This window comes from Zingiber officinale, chromosome 1A, assembly GCF_018446385.1.
Source record: "Zingiber officinale cultivar Zhangliang chromosome 1A, Zo_v1.1, whole genome shotgun sequence".
NCBI classification, from domain to species: Eukaryota; Viridiplantae; Streptophyta; class Magnoliopsida; order Zingiberales; family Zingiberaceae; genus Zingiber; species Zingiber officinale.
Window position 1 is genome coordinate 173,326,788 of NC_055987.1, and position 24,070 is coordinate 173,350,857.

General features: G+C 40.4%; 2 long non-coding RNA genes across 2 annotated transcripts; one reads left to right on the plus strand and one right to left on the minus strand.

Moving 5' to 3' along the window:
• The first annotated feature begins 674 nt into the window (after positions 1 to 674).
• Positions 675 to 1,554, plus strand: LOC122012488. Its single transcript, XR_006120231.1, has 4 exons — positions 675 to 713; positions 1,035 to 1,139; positions 1,225 to 1,356; positions 1,479 to 1,554. It is a non-coding gene; the product is annotated as an uncharacterized LOC122012488 (long non-coding RNA).
• Positions 1,555 to 5,054: 3,500 nt separating this feature from the next.
• Positions 5,055 to 5,954, minus strand: LOC122012490. The gene is made up of 3 exons (XR_006120232.1): positions 5,790 to 5,954; positions 5,505 to 5,641; positions 5,055 to 5,326 (listed from the first exon to the last, which is right to left on the minus strand). It is a non-coding gene; the product is annotated as an uncharacterized LOC122012490 (long non-coding RNA).
• Between the last annotated feature and the right edge of the window lie 18,116 nt (positions 5,955 to 24,070).

Consider the following 24,070-nt stretch of genomic DNA (forward strand, 5'->3'; position numbering starts at 1 on the left):
TAATTTGAATACTTAATTCTATATTTTTCCCTCTGATTAACGTTATAATTGTTCCTCTTTGAAAGTGCCCTTAATCTTAGTTCTTCATCTCCTATTGACTTTATTCACAGATTATTAGTCTTGATGAAACTCATACCTCTTGGGCGCTTGACAAATAAGTAGATTAGAAATCTTTATTTACTTAAACACACTAATGGTTTTATTTTGCTTCCAGAAACTTGATGGTGAAACAAGACCTATCAGAGCTTAGTTTATGCAATGCTACAACAGATTTATCCGAGAATCCCTTGATCCCTCCTTTGAGATAATAATTGTTGATTAAGAATCACCCACTAGTGGGAATTAAATGAAGCCCTTGATCAAGTTGTATTCACTATTGCTTGAATAAGTTGATTAAAGTTGCAAGTTGAGCCTGCACTTTCACTAAGACTAGAATTTTATCCTTTAATCAAGTAGTAGCTTCTTGATGGAGTTTATTTAGCATATGAAACTCATTTAAGATTTATGTCTATTGTTCAATGCTTTTTGACCTCATACTTGTTATAATTTTTTGTTTATAATGTATTGGACCTTATTTAACATTGTTTAAATTTTAAAGTGTGTATTTAAATAGATATATAACAAGTAGCTTTATTGAAGAAACTATAGTGCTAAAAAGGGGCATTATTGTAGTCATTCAAAGGTTCAATATCCAAGTTAGCAATTTGACTCAAGTAAGTTTTATAATAGCTTCTTTATATAACTATACTTACATGTTAGATTTCCCCTTGAATTGTTGTCAATCAATAGAATAATGATGCAGTATTTTTGTCAATATAAACAAAAATACATATTTTTGTACGTACTGAGTTTTTAGGTTGAAACTATATATGCGATTGTTAAAAAGAATAATTTTTTTATTATATGTCAGAGATGATGATCTTTATTACTGATCTTTCGTTGTTCATTCCTTTTTACTATCTTGTGAAGGACTAACTTTTCCACCATTTTTAGAAGAGGTGTGTCAATTTCAACAGTGCTCCATTTTTTTTCAGGATGTCCTTGGAAAGTCTAGTTCAACTGTTTATGCCATTGCATTGTTAGCCTCTGGACAGAGCTCTGTAATAACTGGTACATACGCTGGGCAATACATCATGCAGGTGGTAATTTGATAGGAAACACAAAGATTGAACTAATGTATGATATTCGTAATCTGTCCTTACCCAATTCCCAATTCCCTTGCAGGATTTTCTAAACATGAAGATGAAAAAATGGCTGAGGAATCTCATGACTCAATCAATCGCAATCACTCCAAGTCTCATCGTGTCCATCATCAATGGTTCCTCAGGAGCCGGACGGCTCATCATAATCTCATCGGTACTATTGATATTCCTTTTCCAAATTTCATAATCTTAGTATTCATAAGCAATATAAGTGCGAGAACAGGATTTTTGACACAACATTTCTCAAGTATCAAAATTCTCATTTATGTAATGCAGATGGTACTATCATTTGAGTTGTCATTTGCACTCTTACCTCTTCTCAAATTCAGCAGCAGTCAAACAAAAATGGGACCTCATAAAAGCTTAATATATGTAAGTTTACTCAGATAATTTATATTTGCAAGTGATAATTAATAGAGTAAATGACTATATATATTTGCTGTATAGATCATTGTGGTGTCATGGATTCTTGGTTTGCTTCTGGTAGCAATCAACATCTACTTCTTAAGCACCAGTTTTGTCAGTTGGCTCATTGATAGCAACCTACCAACAGTTGCTAACGTTCTCATCAGCATCATTGTTTTCCCTCTCATGGCAGTGTACATTCTTGCTGTGATCTACTTAACCTTCAAGGAGACTGAAGTAACATTCGTCGACCCATTCAATTCTTCACATGTTAACATAGAGAGTGGTGGTTCATTTCAAGTTGATGGAATGAGTAGATCTGAAGTTGCACCCGTCAGAGAGGATCGTGCAGATATTCCCCTCCCTGATTAGATAATTAAGGTTCCAGTTACTCGGATGTTGGTACTGATTCCTTCATAAGTTAGTTCTTCTTCGGCACCAACTTCATATTGTTCATTAGTTGTAAATAGAGTTTATTTGTATTGGGATACATTTTATTTGAACATGAGATATCTTTCCTCTTTTGTAATTATAATTCTTGTATAACTAACATTTTGAATAATATTGATGTGGGGAATATTCTTTCTTGATTATGATTCTTTATTATATATTAAAATTGAAATATGATATATTGGTATTAAAAGATAATAATTTAAAAGACAACGGCTTAAAATCATTATTATTGTCTATCACCCTCAAAGACAACGGTTTAAAACCGTTGTCGTAGCCCCAAAAATGGTTGTAATTGGCAAAAAAATGCTCTAAAAAACAACGGTTTTAAACCGTTGTCTTTTCATTCAAGGACAACGGTTTAAAACCGTTGCAAAACCGTTGTCTTTTCATTCAAAGACAACGGTTTAAAACCGTTGTCGTAGCCCCCCCACTTTTAACAACACTGCCAATTACAACGGTTTTAAAAGGCCTACGACAACGGTTTTTAACCGTTGTCTTTTAATGTTTTTGTTGTAGTGTCAAGTGGTTAGATCACAACATAACCTAACTTAACTTATTTATCATTCATCAAAATCCGGGTTAAACCGTTAGTGCTAACCGTACCAACAAAACGTACTATGGCCCAAGAGGCGCCCTCCATGGGATCGATGAGCTGGTCGGGATGCAGCTCGCGTTGCCCTGACCTAGAAGGGTAGATGACTCTAAACAGACTGGAGAGCTGTATCTGACGATTCTGAGCCAGACGTGGCGGTACGAAATTGGATGCGACCTCGACACGCAAATCGAGATATGACATCGGCGCATAGGCCGGGATATAATAACAACACGAAGGCTAGACATAAAGCACACAGTCTGAAATACAATCGTAGCTTGCAAGCCAGAACACAATGACGACGACACATAGATCGGGATTCAACCGCAGCTCGAAGGCCGCAACATAATAGTGATACGAAGGCTAGAACACGACACACAGACCAGATGGGTGTGAAGGCCAGAACACAACAGAAGTGGAGTATGATCAGATCAGAGTCAATAGGGCTTGCGGTGATAATTGGCACGGGGCAGCGACCACCGCCGGGAGCGGCACTTGGCGGAGACGGCTACTACGGCAGCACTGTGCCAGCAATGGGCGACTGCAGATGGAATGGCTAACACGGTAGCTCGCTGTCGCGACGGCAGCTGGAGAGGGAGACTGCGGTGTGTGGAGAGGAAGAAAGAGGGAGGGCTCAGCGGCTGAGAGGCGGTTATCCACTGTGGAGCGAGGAAGTCGACGAAGGGGAGTCGGTGGTGCGCGTGAGGGAAAAGGGAGCTGCTGTTCACGTGACGGGAGACAGTGACGAGGTGTGTTCTGGTAGTCGGCTGTGATGGTAGCCGCTGGATGCAGCGGTGGCTTCCAGATTAAAGAGGAAGAGAGGAGAGGGGCGGTCCGGTCGGTGTCGTCAGTCGTCGATGGATGACGAAGGCAGCGAAGTGGCTCACTGGGAGTGGTGTTGGCGGTCAGAAGCTGCTCGCCAGGGGCTGTGGAGCGGGAGCTCTCGTGGGTGCTGTGGTCAGGAAAGGTTGAGAGGGATAAAAAGAGGTAACAATTGGCTGTGGCGCGAAGACAAGGGTCGTGGAATATGACTGCAATGCCCTTGGCACTAGAGCGACTCGTGGGTGGCCAGCGATGGCAGCAACGTTAGGAGTGGCGACGTCTCACGAGAGAGAAGAGCAGGAGCGGCCTCGGAGTCGTCGACATGGAGAAGAGAGGAGTTGACAAATGTGAGGGGAGGCGACCGCAAGGGAAGACGCCGGAGGTGGCATGGGTAGCCACGAGCCCTTCTTCCTTGGTGGCGGTGAAGCACAACACGAACACGAAGGCCCCTTTTTTTCAACGGTGCCTCCTCCTCCTTAAAGCCCTACACAATGAAATGACAAAAATGTCCCTCCTCCCCCTCTTAATTACATATGGGCTCTTAAGTTATATCTGTATCATAGAGTATTCTTCATTACATCAAAAACTAATTACAATTGATCAGAGTTAAGGAAATGACGGAACATTAAGCCAAGTCAGCTAGATCTTCTTCATGGAGTTTGCCCATGATTTTTAACAGGCTGATGGTGGAAGCCAACATATTGGCTGCAAGGCTATCGTTCTCTGGCAGCACATCGGCTCGGCAGATGGTGAGGGAGCATCTTCTTTACACCAGATGTAATTAGTTTTATATTAGATTGTGGTCAATGATTATTAATAATGAGATCGTTGATAAAGGTAGCTAAATCAGCGGTAAAGATGTCTTCCGGATTCTATTGTAATCATTGTCTACTACTGTGATAATTAGGTGCAAGAACACTTATATAATCGATGTTATATAAATTAAGTTAATTTAGGTGTAAAGTGTTTAGACATCAAATCAGGGAACTCTCTTCCACAATGGTAGAGTGAATGCATCTGGAAAGTCAAGGATATTACAGGGAGATGAATGATTCCATCCCACAAACCGATCAGGTAAATCCAAAAAATACAAAATCAAACCCTCATTATATTATGAATTAAATATCCTATCTCTTTCCGCTGCATCGTGCCCCATGAAGTTAAAGTCATGTTAAAGTTCAAGTGTTGCTGGATGTTTTTTTTAACGACCAAGTCAAAGAGTACCAAAAATACTCTAATGCGTGTATTTATGAAGTCAGCATGGTGATTGGCCATATTCACTTTTTCTATATCACGAACTCAGTTTTGTAAAATGAAAATAAAAATAGAAAAAAGCTAATAAGTAAATCCCCACCTTTTTGGAATTGACTAAGTAAACCTCTCCCTCTTGGAATTAACTAAGTATATCCTATAATTTTACTAGCGAAATAGAGACAAATGATAGGAGGAAATCATCAAATACGTCTCTAATTTTTTTTACCATGTATTGTGGTTCAACTTAAGTAATTAAACAATAATATTTTTCCACGTACAGCTATGTCATGGTTTTTCATATGATAAAAATTGTAACTATATATGCATTCTACAAGCAAGCAAACATGGTTTTTCTTTAAATTGGAGCTCCGTTAACATATGCACTAACTTTTATATATATATATATATTTTGTATTCCTGAAAAGCAACAGGCTTTATTTAACATACTGAACGAGTGCTAATACAACAGTATAAGTACTCCATACATGACAACTTTATTTAAGATAATAATACTTAGATAGCTAGCCAACATATATCGTAGGACACTTGCCGCAGCCTTATAATTAACTGGTTCAGTAGCACAGCCACGGTTACGAACCTGATACAAATTAAGCAAATATTAGTATATATATTTCTCAGTAACAAAAGCAAAGAAAAAAGAAAGAAAAATGTGGAGTTACAACATAAAATGGTATATATATTATATGTATATGTCACTGGGATTATTGGATTATATTAATGTGTGCATATATATAGCCTCTGAAGTTTACATATACCTAATTCTAGTCGAGATGTTATCCTTTTCAACGTTTACAGGGAGGATAAGTGCATGGCGGATTCCGTCTGGGATACGTTGCATAAGTAGGAGGATATTGAGGATCACCATAATTGTCGTTCTTGCTGATGAATTTTTCTGCACGCATGCACCATCGATCATTTACTAGAAATATAATTACGAGAGAAAATTATTAGGAATATACCCGAAAAACCTGTATATTCACTTCCTTCTCACCAACAATGGGATTAATTATATATTGTTAAGACGAATCAGATTAACTTACTTTGAACAAACGCATGATTGCTCATCACTCTGGTAGCCAAAGCCGCCGGCGAGACGACGATGACGGTGTAGAAGACAAGCACTAAGAGAAACAAATATGCAAGCCGCTGCGCCATGCTCTGCTTCTGCTTATAGGAAGTGCGAATGGAGTTGTATGGCTTGTGGTATATTTATAGGTAAAAGGATACATATATAATGGTGACCACTTCTCAATTCTAAGTTATGTAATGAACATCTTCTTTATATTTTTCACATCAGATGTAATTAGTTTTATATTAGATTGTGGTCAATGATTATTAATTGGATCGTTACATTGATAAATTATGGAAGCAAAATTAGTTTATTGGACATGATGACTATTATTATTGTCCATGAAGCCGATGAGTATTGATTTTATTTATTTATTTATTATCCATTCAAAATCATATGCCAACTGGACATGATGACCCATAGAGTTAAAGTTAGGTTAAAGTCAAGTTTAAGTCAATGTTTTGTTGGAAAAGAGTGAATTAGACAAAAAAAAAAAAAAAACGAAAAGAGTAAAGCCTACCATTTTGGAATTGACTAGGTAAACCTCTCCTTTTGTTCCCTGTTGGAATAATTGAGTAAGTAAATTCTATCATTTTTCTAGCGAAATAGAGACAAATGATAATAGGTGGTAGTCACAAATATATCATCTCTGTGATTGATACATTGTTTTCTTCTCTTTTCTTGACTTGGTATTGTGGTTCAACTATTGCATTTGGATTATATATAAATATATATAATTAAGATAGGGAATTGACTCGAGTAAACAACAAAATTTTCTCTATGATTGATGCATTATTTTACTTCTTTTTTTCATTATTTTCTATAGATACATAAAAGAGGAAATTGACTCTATTAAACGGCATATAATTGATATATTGTTCTACTTTTTTTTTTTAATATATATGTATGGTACCGACTAATTGCATTTATATTATATATAGTTATATAAGACAAGAAATTGACTTGAGTAAACGATATAATTTTCTCTGTGATTGATACATCGTTCTACTTTATTTGTTTTTTCTCTGTTTCTTTTTGACTATGGATCATTGCCACATGGTCCAACTATTGCATTTGAATTATATATAGTTATATATAAGATAGGAAAAGAATTGACTTGAGTAAACGACATAATTTTCCAACATTCTATTACTATTTAATATGATCAAATTTATGTCCTGGGATACCGTATAAAGGTTAGATCTTTTAAATAGTTAATGAGATATTTAAGAAAGTTTAGTTGTGGAACAATGCAGAGATTTTTGTCTAGTGGAACAATAAATTTAAAAATGTTGATTATTTGGATAGACTTATGTGATTATTTTCTGATGTACTCTGATGGTACATATAATCGCACTTAAAAACAATAGTAATCACAGCATTTACCTAAATTACTAAAGTGAAAAGTAATAAAATTGAATAATATTGATCTTGTCTGAAGGCTAAGGAGATGGCACGTTGACTCCAGTAGATGGTCTGTTGACGGAGAAAAGACCTTTTAATTCGCAGTGATGCTTCTCAACGATCCTGCTCACAATTCAACGATCCAACAAAGTGTTATTGACCAAAGACCAGGAAAGGGGTCCCTAGTAAGGCTCTCCGACCCTCAAATCAGTACACTTTCCGATGGGTGAATGAAGAACAGTAGAGGATACACGCAAACATAAGTTTTAAGTGATGTCAATTGTGTACAATGCCAACGGAGATGACCCCCCTTTATATACCACCTCTAACAACCTCCGTGATCGTGAGGTGACTTCTTGCTTCGGAGTTTGTTAGGTGATGAAAAGTGTACAACCTGAGTCATATGCAATAATTATCCGAGGAATCTTTTATGTACCTATTGATGTACCTCTTTTGTTATTTATACTCGACGCCATTACTGAGGTGGTTAAAAGAATATGCTATTATGAAATGGCCGCAATCAGAGATGTCTAGGGTCATCAGTCTATGGTACTTAGATTTCTCTAAAATCACCTTCCCTATGAAGGTTCGAGCTAGTAGAAGCTATATATGGTGTCAAAACTTAGTTTTAACGAATACAAATGAAGCTCTACTCCGTGCCATTTGGCACAGAACATGTCAAGCTTATGAATTTTTTTAAATGAACATCATTAAATTTACAATAACAGTAAACACCACCAATTTATTTTAAAATCACAACCTAGTTAGAGATTAAAGCTATATTAAAATGTTATTAGATATTACGCTGTAGGCTTAAAACACACTGTTGGACCTAGACTACTGAAATTTCTATACTATTTCACAAATCGTACCAAGTTTATAGCTTATAGAAGGGAGAGATAGTGTCAAGTTTTAGATTTAGAGAGTAAAAACTTGGAAGTGGTCGGCTGAACAAAGAGGCACAGGTCCCAACCTATCAGCCCAACGTTGAGCCTGATATATTAACATATCCGACCCACAATAAGGCTGAGATGTTTCGTCACGTTCGATCACCTATAGGGAGCTTTAAATCATTAATGGATAGTCTTGGCATACTAGAAACTCACAAGACTTGAAATGGTCGCAATTAGAGATGTTTAGGTCCATTAGTAAATTTTAGTCAAAATCCATTGATGACCCTATGATACTTAGATTTCTCTGAAATCACCTTTCTTATGGAGGTTTGAGCTAGTAGAAGCTATATATAGTGTCAAAACTTAGTTTTAACCAATACAAATGAAGCTAGTTCTAAGCTGCTGTAGATTTTATCGTTAGTAATGTTTGCGCATAGAATGTTGTTTGTACTAGGTGTATGATGATGTGAATTGGTATTATATATTAGTTATGTATGTTGTATCATATTCTATTAGTATGGACGCGTTGTTTTGAGTTGTCGATGTATAGTGCGTTATGATTAAAGTGTAGTAATTCAAGAGTTAACTGTGCATGTTTGTTATGTTGAATGAGATTGTTTTATATGTGTGAGTGTGTAGAGGTAGTGCTGATGAGGTTAAGTTATCTGATGTGGTTGTAGTGAGTTGAAGTAGTGTAGTAAGAGTTAATTGTGCGATTAGTTTTGTTTTTAGTGATGTGTTTAGTAGGTATGGTTAAGAGCAGTAGTTGCAGAGTTTGTGTAGATATGTTGTTTAATGTTCGGTGACATGGGTATAGGCTACTTGTTAATTGTAGTTGTGTGTGTTTGATGTATCGTATTAAATAAGCTGTTGAAGTATGGATTAGTGATTGAGTGTTAGTATTGGTTTGTATTAGTTTTATAGTTGTTTATTTAATATGATTACTGTTTAGTGAGTGTATGGATAGTTGAACAGTTAGTAGTTGAAGTCATGTTCTCATATTACGTTTTTTCCCCCCTAAATTCATGCATGTTTAGTTCCCTTTAGACTGGTTTTGAGGATTTTAGGAGGCCATGGAAATCTTCATGTTTTGGGAACCTTGTGAGTTGTTAGTTTCGGTTTTATTAGTTTTCCATGCCATGAAATCCTCCTTATTGATGATATCTTTGAAGGTTAAGTTAGGTTTGACTCTTAGAAATTTTGATACCATAAAATTGAACCCAAGTTTATGATTGTTTTGTATCATGTGTAGGTTCGGATCTTAGGAATTAAGTTGCCATGAAACTAACCATCTTGTGCTTAAGATATATGTAAATTTTAGAATTTGGTTATATTATACCTATGTTTATTCTTGCTTCTGATCATGCTAACTAATGAGGCACATGGTAATGTTACGAATTTTGGATGTTTGGTTCTAGTTATGCCCATGTTTCCTTTTGCTCCTTATCATGTTAACTTAATGAATCACATGTTAATTTTATGTGTTTCGGACTTTTGGGGTTTAATATATGCACTCAATTATGTTTTGACAACTTAGTATATTAGAGTAGTATGTTATTTTAGGGACATGTATGTTATGAAATTGATGATAATATGCATATGTAATGTGATTCCAATGTGTAACTGATACCATGTGAAGTTATAAGTAGTTCTCTTTACGAATATAGTTTAAGAACCATGCATATATACTTGTGTTGTATGATATGAAAGAGTTATATGGGTAACTAGAGGAATACATGCATGTGTGGTGAGAGTACGGGATTGATACCTCAGAATGAGCTCTGGGGAGGGCCTATCCAAAATGAATGATGATGCAACGCATTGGTTTCGACTAGTGTGATTTGTACCATAAGTCATATGCTTGTTGCACAACTAATTACATGATCATGGACCAAATGAACGGGCTCTAATGATGGTTATCACACCTGCGTTATATTCGTCCCTTATTAAGTTATGCATATGTTTTCCTTTCTGTAAAGTAGATTTATGCCCCTTGCTTCCTAATTTTGTTATTGCTTATGTTATGCTCTTGTTAGGTTTTAGATCTTTGCATAATAATGCTTAAGATTATATTTTTGTTATGTTCATGTTATGCTTTATTTATGCAATTATTTATGTGGGGCGAAAAGTATGCTAACATATATGTTTGGCAAGAGTATGTTCATGATTATGCTCTCCTTATGTTTATGCAAAACAATTGTCTAGAGGATAAATTAGTTAGTATAGGTTTCTCGATAGGATGCATGAATATAAGAACTAATTAATGCATAGTATGATTTGAATGTGTTGAGTCTCTCGACTCATAAATTTTAACTATTTCAGGTAATGAGATGAATGAGACAGGAGACATTAACAAGTGGGACAGCTCAGGACAACGCTAGTATAACCCAAAGACCTTCCAGTTTAGTTTCTGTATTAATTAGATGTTTTCTTTTATAGAATAAATTCTGAAACTATATGACCAGTACCTATTGTAGCTAGTAGTTAATTTTTTAAAGAACTATCTAAGTACCTCAGTTAAATCAAGAGTATGCTATGGTTGTAAGTACCCTTATGATTCAGGACGTCAAAAACAAAGACTAAGATGTTTCTGTTGGAGCAATCTGGGTACCCTAGGTTTTGATGTTTGGGCAAAGGTTTAAGTTAAGTTTATTGTTGTATTTGATATTCATTGTGAGTGTGCAGGATACAGGTACAACAAGAAAAGTCCAAGTGTGATCTTGGCAAAAGAGGAAAGTCCAAGGATGAGTCTTGACGGTGTAAGTCCAAGCATGTAGTCTTGGCAATGTAAGTCCAAGTGTGACTTGGCAATGGATGAAGTCCCGGAGGTACAACCTCTTGGCAAAGGAAGACCTGACAACAATGACAAAGTCGATGAAAGCTCCAGAAGACAAGATGTGAAGGATGGGGAGGCATCCGAGGGACTCAAGGCTGATGGAGGAGGCTAGAAGACTAGGTCTAGGTTGGTCGGACGAGGACTAGTGCTGAGAGAATAAACTTGGGGGTTAAATCCTAGGATTAGGAATTTACCGTAGCGTTACTGTAGCAACACCTTAGTGTTACTGTAGCAGTGCTGTAGCGTATTGTAGCGTACTGTAGCAGTACTATAGCAATCGACTAGTGTTTTCATCAATTAATTGGGCAGTCGACTGAGAATGAATAGAAGCTCTCTATTCTCTCGACCAGTGTGGAGCAGTCGATTGATACTTTTACAATCGACTGGTATCTAACCGTTGGACTCTAACGATCGAATTTCCACAGAGGGTAGTCGACTGACACTTTCACCAGTCGACTGGTAAGCGGGGTTTTCCAACCCATGGCCTATATAACCAAGGCTTGGGAGCTTGGTTGATGTTGACAAAATTAGTGGTAGTTAACCCTAATTAGAGCTCCAAGTACCCAAGTGATCTAGTGTCCTTGTACGAGGTTGTGGCAAGGTTTCTCCACCCACAAGGAGCTACATAAGCTAGCCAGAAGTTCTCTGGGGAATCATCCACCGACGGATCGGGATCGTCCACCTTACGGACAGCAGTGGAGTAGAAGTTTTATCTTTGAACCACGTTAAATCACCGCGTTAGTTTTGCTTTCTATTGTTAGTATTTGTTTTTGTATTCCACTGTGCGTACTAATCATTGTAGGAAGCAACGTTTTGAGTCAAACGTTATTCAACCCCCTCTAGCGGACGTCAAGGTCCCAACAGTTTCATGTAGCTCCTGTTCCACGTGTAGGGCGAATTTGTCCTAAAGAAGAAGAGATGACAGAGCATCTTCGATGTAAAATATCGAAAATGGGCGAAGCACCATAACAGAATTTTCTGAAATTTTTAGATATTTTCTGGAAATTTTTCAAAGACCGTATGGCTTGGGTTACGGGGATAAAAACTAGACTCCGGGAAGGCTTGTTTAAGGTACCTAATTTAAGCGAGGAAAAGTTAAATTTATTATTTTTTTTCTTCTTTCTTTGTTTTCGCTGTTCTTCTCTCTTTTCTTCCCTGTCGAACCGAAACCCTAACCGGCGACGATTTCTTTCCCTTCCTCACGATTAAAGTCATGCCGGATTTCTTTTCTTTCTTCTCTTCCACTTCATCGCCGAAGCTCTCCAACCCGATCATCCTCCTTCTTCCTCCCCGAGCCCTAGCTGTTTCTCCCGGACGCCTCCTTTGCCCGATTTCCTCTGCCGATCCCCCATCTCTTCCTCTATTCCGGTCGGGCAGTGCCAAAAGTTTCCCTTTCTTCACGCCGTTGTGCCATAGCATCGCTGTCGACCACTGCGGACCCACGGTTGCTTGTCACCAGCCTAAAATCAACACCGTCGGTCCGTGCCCTCTTCCCCGATCACTACCGACCTCACGCCTCAACGTCGGTTGCTGATCACCAGAGAGGACCGAGCCACCCCCAATCCTAGTCTCTCCCTCTTCTGATTTTCTTACGACGTGCCATAGATTTCCTCTTGCTGCCGGATCCGAACAAAACAGCAGTGACATGAGCAGTGTATCCTTGTTGATTTCTTGGATTTCAATCTTGATCAGATCAATTAATTCCTGGTGGTGTATCTGGTTTTCAGCAGCTACCCCTATTCCGACAGCAACTACCGATTGTGGACCAACAGAAGAGACTTTGGTGTTGAGGTAAGATATTTAATTAGGTTGGATTGGGTATGAGTTGGATTGTGTAATTGTTTGTACATGTGTAATTGGAATTAGGTTTATGTTATGTGTTGATTAGGGTTTTACCCTAATTTAGGGTTAGAGATTTTATTTATCTATTATAAGAATTGTATCTAAATAAAATATATTTATGTTGGTGACACAGGACTTTGACGCAAGACGAGTATCTCGGCGTCAGATTTGGACCGGATACGATTCTTTATATTGGAGGCGGGTACTTTGACTTATCATTTTAGATATGTCATTTTATATGCATAGTAATGTTTTTAACAAATAGTAATGATTATGTTTCTTATCTGCATAGGTTGGTCACTACCCGATACCTGTTACATACTTGTTTTGTTATTTGTTATGCACTCATGTTAGTACCTACCTGATTATACATACTTATAGGGGTAGTGACATAACCATGCTTCGTTATGTTCAGGACCTAGGTTTTTTTTATACCTTATCTGATCTGTGTACCTTTGATTTGATTCTTTGTCCTATGGTACATATTATATATATATGGATAGGTTCAGGATATTGTCATGCTTAGTGTCATGCATCATCTCGCATGATTGCATGTTGTGCGATAGTCGACTCCATTATTATTGAGCACATCGCCAGTTACATAGATCTGCACACACCACCACTCATGGGTTAATAGTATATCAGACAGGGTGTGTGGCAATTTGCTCTGTCAGTGCTCCACTAGTGCACTCATGGGTAGCGTGATGTAGCGTGATAACACGTCAGGGATCCCTCCTCTGGATTGTCTTAGGGAGATAAGAGCATTGTGCTCCCCCACTTATGATTTGGGGTAGGAGGATAGGTGTACTCCGATAGTATCTCGTCCACTCGGTCACTCATCAGGAGCACTGACGGCAGAGTGCACGGTTGTCACAGCCCTACCCACTCGGTCTCACCATCATGTGTGAAATGGCTAACTGACAGTAGGGGTGACCAGAACATGTCATTGACATCATACGCATTGATGCATTTATTGCTTGTGTTTGCTGCATATTGGATTCTGCATATTGGATGGATGCATATGTTTGTTATGCATACAGGATTCCTATACTTCTCGGTTGATTATCCATACCCAGGTCCTGGTTAGTACAGTATTCTCCTGTTTATTTCAGTTACATTTATCATTATTATATCAGGAGGTTGTATGCATGATTAGTGCTGGTTGTTATTTTCTTTATTATGCATATCAGTAGTTATCCGCTGAGGAGTTGACTCATCCCGTGGATATTTACTATTTTCAGGTTGAAGCTGTCCGGAGGAGTTCTAGTCGCTAGTCCCCTGCAGATCGCGAGGATGTGTTTTATCTTTTGTTTTCTTATTGTACTTTTTAGACTTGTTCTAGTTTTTGACACTTGGATATTGTGTTATCTTTATTTGGATGTGTTTTTGCTACATGTCTGCCTGGATAGTAGAAGAGGTGAGTTGATTTTTATGTGCGTCGTTGAGTTTTGTATTTTATAGGTGTAGTTGAGTAGAAATATGATTTGAATTTTATGAGTGTAGTGGAGTAGGGTATCGGTTTTGAACTTTATGGATGTAGTTGATTAGGATTTTTGACTCAGTTTTCCTTATCGCTACATTAGTTGAGTTTTACTATTAAAGTGCGTGGTGATTGCTTATTTATTTGTTGTTGTTGTTCCGACCGTGTTGGCCGATGTATATGTGGCCCTGAGGACTTTGTAGAAGTTTCAGATTGTCACTCGTAAGGGAAGATGCTGTCGAAATTTCTTCTGGCAAAGACTCCTCTGGGGCATAACAAGTTATTTGGTATCAGAGCCAAGTTGGCGATACTTGTTTGTTTTTTGTGTCATAGATTTTTGAGATTTATCTGATACCAATTTATTAGTATCAGAGCGGGTTATGATACCTGCTTTTGATGTTCTGGATTTTAGGATTAGCCTAAGTTTGCTAGTAAACTTGGGTATTTATCTTTTATATTTGTATGGATTTCCGTTGATTTTCTCGTACAGAATTCCGAGGTCATAAAGGAGGACTGGACATCGACGAAGCATCTCCAGATGACAAATAGGTATAAAGGTAATTTTATAATTGTTATACATGTAGTAGTATTTGTTTTATAACTTAACAGATATGAGGAGATCTACATGAGTAGCTGCGAGACGTGGTGCTGGACGGCCACGTAAGAGAACTTTGGAATCTCTGGCAATGGACTCACCAGAGATCCCTACTGGAGTTGAGCCTGTCGGTCAGGGACAGACTCAAGATACTGCGGGTGCGCCGGGTTCTCAGACTCCGATGGCTCCTTTAGAGGTACTTACCTCGGCTGCACCCGCTGTACCCACCCTACCGTATTTACGGTACCACCAAGGGTACCACCGTCATACCCAGCGTCTGCTCCCGTCGAGCCTACGGCGTACTAAGCATCACCGCCACTGGGACCTATCGTGTACCCGGCACCAACAGCACTTGCACCAGTGGTACTAGTTGCTTCATTTCCAGTACCACTACCTACCGTACCTCAAGCCGCGGCCACTCATATCGACCTAGCAGTGCCCCCAGTGGTACATGCTCCAGCTTATGCAGCATCACCGGGAGTACCTCCCCCGGTCTATCCAGCGGTACCACCTGTAGCACCAACTCCAGTGATTCCGCTAGTTCCTGCAGCCGTCCCGACACACCTCACTGATATTGTCACGGCACGAGCCCGGATCCCAGCGTTAGCAAAGTCGATGAAGAGTCGATTCACACTCTTCCGAGGAGAGCTTGATCCGAACGTGGCCCAGTCCTAGATAGAGATCATGGAGCAGACCTTCTTTTACAAGGCTTGCTCCGAGTGGGAGAAACAGAGCTGGCTGCTTTCCATTTACGGGAGGAGGCCGACACCTGGTGGGTTACGCAACGTTCCATCATAGGTGAGCAGAATATCACCTGGGTCAGATTCAGAGAGGCTTTTGAGAGCTGTTACTTTCCACGGGCCTATCAGATGACTCACCATCAGGATTTTCTGAGTTTGCAGCAGAACAACCGATCGGTGGCAGAGTACAATGCCGAGTTTAATCGGTTGGCCAGATTTTGTCCAAAACTGGTTGCTGAGGACAGTTCCCGTATGCAGTAGTTTATTCAAGGACAGGATGGACATCTGCAAGTAAAAGCTTGCCGGTTTCGAGAGTTCATCCTATTTAGAGACGTTCGATAGAGCCCTCATGATTGAGTCAGCTCAGCAGAGAGTGTTTCCGGACAGAAAAAGGAAGCAGGTGGGTCAGACATCAGGGCAGACCCAGTCACCACAGGCGACCGTACAGCAGCAGAGTGGTCGCATTCAACCAGGTCAGGGTACTTTTGGGGGTTTCTGGTTAGCTTCAGAAGTTAGGGCGATCTTCATCAGGACGTTCCCGGTCTTCTCAGCAGAACCGGAAACAACCTGCTAGCGACACTCACCGCACAGATGTGGGTCCAGAGACTACGTCACCACAGCCTGCTCCCTGGGACAGTCGGTGTGCTATTATTGTAAACTGCCCGGGCACCTGAGCCGGGATTGTTCGCTGAAGACTCAGCATATGACTTCCGGAGCGTTTACCCAGCAAAGGACATCTCCCTCGGCAGCAGCTGCATATGGTATGCATGGACAGGAGCACTCCGGTGCCCTCATAGTACCACAGAGATTTATTCCGGGACCACAGTATCTGACTCAGGGGCATTATCAGCCACTGGTCCAGTACCATTCACAGTCCCAGCCGTTGGTCCAGTATCGGTCGCAGCCTACCTATCCGTCTCTGGCTCAGTACCCGACATCGTCATAGTGGCAGGCTCAGACTCAGGCGCCGCAGTCTTTGGCAGCACTACCACCTCCACCACCGCCAGAGACTGGACATATTCATACGGTTACCAGAGAGGATGTACAACGGGCCAATGGATCCGTTTTCCGTGGTATGATTTTACTTTATGCATTATCCACTGATATGCTGATAGATACTGGTAGCTCGCATGCATTTATTTCCCGTGCCTTTATGAATGACATAGGTAGACTACCTACTCTTAGATCGCAGCGATTGACTGTCTCTCTACCGTCCGGTGATACCTTGGACGTCACTCAGGAGGTCAGAGGTTGCCCGTTAGATTTTGGCAACATGATACTCACGATAGATCTTTTAGTATTGGAAATGGTTGACTTTGATATTATTCTTGGCATGGACTGTTTGTCAACATATCATGCCATTGTTGATTGCCAGACGAGGGTGGTCATATTCCGGCCATTATGAGTTTTTGGTAATGTCATTTGGGCTTACCAATGCTCTAGCGGTATTTATGGATTGTTGTGGTGGAGCATTGCTCCCACATATTATGGATTGCTTGTGGTGAAGCATTGCTCCTATATATTATGGATTGTTTGTGGTGGAGCATTACTCCCACATGTTATGGATTGTTGTAGTGGAGCTTTACTCCCACATGTTATGGATTGTTGTGGTGGAGCTTTGCTCCCACATGTTATGGATTATTGTGGTGGAGCATTGCTCTCATATATTATGGCTTGTTTGTGGTGGAGTGTTACTCCCACATGTTATGGATTGTTGTGGTGGAGCTTTGCTCCCACATGTTATGGATTATTGTGGTGGAGCATTGCTCCCACATATTATGGATTGTTCCCACATATTATGGATTGTTTGTGGTGGAGTGTTGCTCCCACATGTTTTAGATTATTGTGGCGGAGCGCTACTCCCACATATTGTAGATTGCTTGTAGAGGAGCGCTGCTCCCATATAGGTGTTGATACAGTCTGACCTGGCTGTTGTTTCGATGTTGACACGGATTTAAGTTTGTATCAGATGTTAATTAAACTCGGTTTGATTAATGATCAAGGTTGATCAAGTGGAAGGGAAAAGTCCAAATTGGAAACTTGGCACGCGAAGTCGGAGAGAGCTCGTTCTCCGGACTAGGTCAGAGAGGGCTAGGTAGCTCGTTCTCTGGACCTGACGAAGTCGGAGAGGGCTCGGTAGCTCGTTCTCCGGACTAGGTCAGAGAGGGCTAGGTAGCTCGTTCTCTGGACCTGACGAAGTCGGAGAGGGCTCGGTAGCTCGTTCTCCGGACTAGGTCAGAGAGGGCTCGGTAGCTCGTTCTCTGGACCTGACGAAGTCGGAGAGGGCTCGGTAGCTCGTTCTCCGGACTAGGTCAGAGAGGGCTCGGTAGCTCGTTCTCTGGACCGGACGAAGTCGGAGAGGGCTCTATAGTTTGTTCTCCGGATTAGGTCAGAATGATTCCATGGTACATTGGATCGGTCGGCAGACCGATCCAGTGACACATAAGACAGTGGATCGGTCGGCAGACCGATCCAGTGAAACTAAGTTTCCACGGATCACTCAGTAGCACACTGAGTGTAATCTGATCGGTCTGTAGACCGATCAGGAAACACTCAGTAGCACACTAAGTGCAATCTGATCGGTCTGTAGATCGATCAGGAAACACTCAGTAGCACACTGAGTGCAATCTGATCGGTCTTCAGACCGATCAGGAGATGGCATTGCGAAGAGAAGAAGGCAGGGGATCGGTCGTGGAGACCGATCCACCTGCAGCCTGATCGGTCTCCACGACCGATCAGGATATGTCCTGATCGGTCCATGGATCGGTCTGGTGACCGATCCACACACGATCCACATTGTTCGCTGTTTCTGCGATTCCTCCATTTGATCTGCCTGATTCATGTGATATAACCTCTGTGCTGTTAGCTTTTGAGTTTGCAGGATCACAGGTATCATTTCAAGCCTAATTTCAAATTAAGTACATAAGAAGAATACGACAAATGGCCTTTCTGCTGTGATTCGCGGCGCATGGTGCATTTGAGGCATCAACGACTACTGGTGTAATCTGGCTGTGATCCGCTTGACTCCTGGTGATTGGTTCGAGCTCAGAAGACACCAGTGAAGACTGTGATTTCATTGGTGTGAGTTCAGAGATCCAGTAAGGAGGAAGAGGGATTGGCTGCAGCGATGATTCTGTGCAGATTGACCACAATCCGTGACAGCAGAGGACAGGGACTTAAGAAGCAGTAAAAAGCGAGAGGAAATAATAACAAGCAAGAAAAAAAGCAGAAAGTTCTGTTGATCGTTGAAGTGTGCGAAGTTCTTGAGCTCTCGGGTGAGAAACTGCTTTTTGTGAGTTCTCTGTTTTCACTGATCCTCGCGTGGTTGTAAGCATTAGTTCATTCTTCTTTGCCATCGAGCTCTGTAAGTCTTGTGCTATAACATATATATTTCTTGAGACTCTGTGGAGAGCTTACTCCACCGTGAAGGAGGATCTTTAGCCAGAATTTTTTCCGGGGTGCGATCTACCGAAGATCGAGGGATCGTCCACCTTACAGATACGCCGAGGAGTAGGGGCAAGTTATCCCCGAACCTCGTAAATCCTTGAGTTAGTGTGCTTGTTTCCTCCTTGTTTTAGTTTCCTAATTCCTCTGTGCTAACAAGTTTCGTGGTAGAAATCCTTGTTAAAGTTTTTAAGAGGCTATTCACCCCCCCTCTAGCCATCTAAGATCCTAACAAGTGGTATCAGAGTCTGGTGCTCTTCATCTGGACTAACATCCAAAGGAGCAAGAAGATGGCCATGAAGGAAGGATTCAGCACAAACAGACCACCCTTCTTCGATGGAGCAGATTTCCAGTACTGGAAGAGCCGCATGGAGTATTACCTCAAGACTGATATCTCCATGTGGTTCTCGGTCAAGGAAGGATTCACACCACCGAAGGACGAAGAAGGTAAGGAACTCGATTCATCAAGGTGGTCTACCGAACAAACTCGTAAAGGGCAAGCCGATGCCAAGGCGGTAGTCACCTTACAATGTGGGATTGCCAAGGACCAACTCATCAAGGTAGGTCCATTCTCGAGTGCAAAAGATTTATGGAACAAGCTTATCGAGCTCCAAGAAGGAACTCGTGATTCTCGGATAGCCAAGAGGGACCTATTCTTGAATCAACTACAAAATCTCACCATGAAGGAAAACGAAACGGTAAGTGAACTACATGGGAGGTTCAAGGAAATCATCAATGGTCTACATTCCGTGGATGAACGCGTGGAGAATCGCGATCTAGTAAGGTACGCTCTTAAATCCTTTCCAAGGAATGCCTTGTGGTCATCTATGGTAGATGCCTACAAGGTTTCCAAGAATCTTTCCATTGTTAAATTAGACGAATTCTTTTGTGAAATGGAACTTCATGAACTTGCTAACAAAGGTCAAAGAGAGAAAGGTATTGCCTTAGTTGCAGGACCAAAGAACAAGGATGGAAGAAGAAAGAGGGAAAAGAAGAAGGAGAAAGAGATTTCTTCATCTACATCCTCCTCCGAGTCCGATGATGAAGGTGGATCATCATCAAGCGAGATGGCCAACTTCGTGAGGAGAATTATGAGAAGAAGCCGAAGATACAAAGGAAAAGCAAGAAAGGCCACTACCGGAGTGAGTGTCCAAAACTCAAGAAGGAGGAACGGGCCAAAAAGAAGGAGGAAAGAGCCAAGAAGAAGAAAGCTCTCAAGGCCACTTGGGATGAATCTTCCTCAAGCTCATCGGAGGAGGAAGAGAAGAAGGAGAAGAGTACTCGGCAATTGGCACTCATGGCAAGGGAGGAGTCCGAGTCCGAGAGTGATGACTCAAGCACTTCAGCCGCGGCTTCATCATCTTCGGATGATGAAGAGGTAACCTTTTCTCACTTAGAAAAATGTTATAAGACTATTACACATTTGTCTACCTTGCTTAAAAAATCAAAAACAGAAAATAAATCATTAAAAGAAGAAGTAGAAAACTTGAGGGCCCTTAGGGAAGATGAGGTTGATGACCTACATCTAGAGGTCCTTGAGGATGAGAACAAGGCCTTGAAGGGTGAGGTTGAGAAACTCAAGAAAATGCTTGAAAAATTCTCAACTAGCTCTAAGACCCTAGACATGATTCTAAATGCCCAAAGGGCGGTCTACAACAAGGCTGGATTAGGATACCAACCTAAGGAGTCTAGCTTTATTTCTTTAGTGTCAAGAACTCAATTTCATAGATCGCATGTTTCTAGGGTTCATGAGACTAGGAAGAAGGTAACAAAGGCATGGGTGCCTAAGTCTTTCATTGTAGATGCATTAGGTCCCAAGATTTGGGTACCTAAAACATCTATCTTTCGTGTCTTGTAGCCATTGGTAAAGGGGGAGCGTCTATCAACTTGGTTTGTTGATAGTGGATGCTCCAAGCACATGACCGGGGACAAGTCACTATTTTCTACCATTCAAAACAAAAATAAAGGTAATGTGTCATTTGGTAATAATGGTAGCCTTAAGGTTATAGGGGTTGGAGACATTCACATATCCGAATATCTCCAAATCAAGAATGTCCTTCTAGTCAAGGGGATGACTTTTAATCTCCTAAGTGTCAGTCATTGTGTGATACAGGTTACACAATTGAGTTTCATTCGAGTCAATGTCTAGTCAAAAACATTGACACACTTGACACGGTACTAGTAGGCACAAGGGTAGATAACATTTATCAAGTTTCTTTTAAAAGTGCTACTAATGCTCTTGATAAGTGTTTCATGTCAAAAGAAGAAGAATCGTGGCTTTGGCATAGGAGGTTGGCTCATGTGAACATGAAGAATATCCGGAAGCTGGTCAACAAAGGGTTAGTGCGAGGCTTACCAAGCATCAAGTACCAAAAGACCAAATTGTGTGATGCATGTCAGAAGGGTAAGCAAACTAAAGCGCCTCATAAAGGTAAAAGCGCTGTAAGTACAACTACTGCCTTAGACTTATTACATATAGATTTGTTTGATTGCAGTAGTATTATTTCATTAAATGGAAGTAGATACTGTTTTGTGATTATTGATGACTTTACTAGGTATACATGGACCTTCTTTTTGAAAACTAAGGATCAAACCATAGATATTTTTATTTCCTTTTGTAGAAGAACTGAAAATAAAGAATCAACAACAATTAAAACCATTAGAAGTGATCATGGTGGGGAATTTCAAAATCATAGGTTTTTAGAATTCTGTCAAGAAAAGGGATATAGGCATGAGTTCTCTACTCCAAGGACCCCATAGCAAAATGGGGTTGTGGAGAGAAAGAACCGAGTCTTACAAGAGGCTGCACGAAGTATGCTCAATGAGTACTCACTACCGAGTTACTTATGGGCTGAAGCTGTAAATACAGCTTGCTATGTGCAAAACCGAATCCTGATACATAGGTTTTTAGGAAAGACTCCCCATGAACTTTGGTTTGGAAAACCCCCTACAATTAAACATCTTAGGGTGTTTGGTTGTAAGGTGTTTATTTTGAACACCAAGGACCATCTTGGAAAATTTTCGGCCAAAGCTGATGAAGGGATACTGGTCGGGTACTCGCTCACCAGTAAAGCCTATCGAGTCTACAACAATAGGACTAAATTGATTGAAGAGTCCTCTGATGTAGCTTTTGAAGAAATCCCTAACTTAAATGATCAATCAAGGGATGTAGGAGAAATTCAATTTGAACTTAGAAGGCTAAGTTTGAATGATCGAAACATAGAAAGAGTCGAAGTTGACTCTGATGATGATGAGCAAAGGCAACCAAGAACTCAATCTGATCCTTTGCCTGATATTGAGTCCTTGCCTGTGCCTAGTGAGACCATTCATGAGGCACCACCAACACCAAGACAATCTAGGATAGCCACTAGTCATCCCCAAGACCAAATTGTGGGAGACATCCAACAAGGGGTTAGGACTAGGTCATTTTTTAGAAATGAGTCTAATGAAGTCGTATTGATTTCAGAGATTGAACCAAAATTAGTTGATGAGGCATTGCGCGATCATGATTGGATCATAGCTATGCAAGATGAGTTAGGTCAATTTGAAAGGAGCCAAGTGTGAGACTTAGTTCCTAGACCTAAGAAGACCACCATTATTGGAACTAAATGGGTCTTCAAAAATAAGTTAAATCAAAAGGGAGAAGTTGTGAGAAACAAGGCAAGACTTGTAGCCAAGGGCTATAGTCAAGTCGAAGGTCTCGATTATGATGAGACTTATGCTCCCGTGGCCCGATTAGAGTCCATTCGTTTGATGCTAGCTTTTGCTGCACATAGAGGTTTCAAGCTCTATCAAATGGATGTTAAATCTGCTTTCTTAAATGGCTTTATTAAAGAAGAAGTCTATGTTGAACAACCACCGGGGTTTGTGAATACCGAAGCTCCAAACCACGTGTACAAGCTCAAGAAAGCACTTTATGGGCTTAAACAAGCACCACGAGCTTGGTACGAAAGGTTGTCAACATATTTACTAGAAAAGGGTTTTGTAAGAGGCCAAATAGACCCAACACTATTTCTGCGTAGAGATAGTGAAAATATTTTTGTAGCCCAAGTGTATGTCGATGACATAATTTGTGGCTCAAATAACAAGGGCTATTTGAATGAATTTATTTCTCACATGGAAAGTGAGTTTGAGATGAGTCTAGTAGGAGAATTGACATTCTTCCTTGGACTTGAAATCAAACAAACTCGAGATGGAATTTATGTCCATCAGACGAAATACACTCAAGAGATGCTCAAAAAATTCAAGATGAGTGACTCTAAGGAAGTATCCACTCCAATGGTGACAAACACTCGTCTTGACAATGATGAGAGTGGGAAACCAGTTGATCTAACGCAATATAGAAACATGATCGGTAGTCTTCTATATCTCACAGCTAGTCGACCGGACATACTTTTTGCTGTGGGCATGTGCGCTAGATATCAAGTTTATGCCAAGGAATCTCATTTAACTGCAGTTAAGAGAATTCTAAGATATCTCAAGGGCACAATTAGAGTAGGACTGTGGTACCTGTTTGAGTCTTTTGATTTGATAAGCTATACCGATTCCGATTATCCTTGGATGCAAATTGGATCGGAAAAGGGGGGTTGCCAATTTTTAGGTTCATCGTTGATTAGTTGGTCGTGAAGCAACATTGTGTTGCCCTCTCCACGACCGAGGCTGAATACATTGCCATGGGAGAGAGTGTATCACAATTGTTGTGGATGATTCACACTCTAGAAGATTATGGAATTTCATATAAAGGAGTGCAAGTGTTGTGTGACAACATTAGCACAATAAACCTAACGAAAAATCCAGTCCATCATTCAAGGACCAAACACATTGAAGTGCGTCATCACTTCATTAGAGATCACGTAGTTAGGGGAGACATTGCACTCACATATGTTGAGTCAAAGTCAAACCTAGCCGATATTTTCACCAAACTCCTTCCGGAAAATGAATTTAGTCATTTAAGGAGGGAATTGGGAATGTGTTTGGCTCAATAAGTCATTTTGACCACATCATGATCAATAAGGACC